This window comes from Oncorhynchus nerka, linkage group LG23, assembly GCF_034236695.1.
Source record: "Oncorhynchus nerka isolate Pitt River linkage group LG23, Oner_Uvic_2.0, whole genome shotgun sequence".
In the NCBI taxonomy this organism is placed as follows: domain Eukaryota; kingdom Metazoa; phylum Chordata; class Actinopteri; order Salmoniformes; family Salmonidae; genus Oncorhynchus; species Oncorhynchus nerka.
In genome coordinates, this window is record NC_088418.1 from 52,203,471 (window position 1) to 52,203,891 (window position 421).

A 421-nucleotide genomic window follows, 5' to 3' on the forward strand; every position below is an offset into this window, starting at 1 on the left:
CTTTACTCAGCGTGTGTTCATTAAGTGTAACCAGGCCATGGATTAGAGAAGGAGACCAGTGGAATTGAATTTGCTAGCGCTCCTGTGGAAATCATATCCATCCCTGGTAGACAGCCACTAGAAGACTACGCTGAGGTAACTGACAATAACACTATCTGTGTATGAGACTCTGACTTGGGCTGTCTCTCAAATGGCACAGTAAAACCTATATGCAGTAGTGCACTACTTTTGACCTGGGCTCATAGAGCTCTGGTCCAAGGTAGTGCTCTATCAAGGTAGTACTCTAAAAGTACTTACCAGGACAGAAAATTGCCCATTTATGCGCTTATCCCTGGTCATCCCTACTCTTATCTGGCGGACTCACTAAACACACACATTTCGATGGTAGATGATGTCTGAGTGTTGGAGTCTGCTCCTGGCT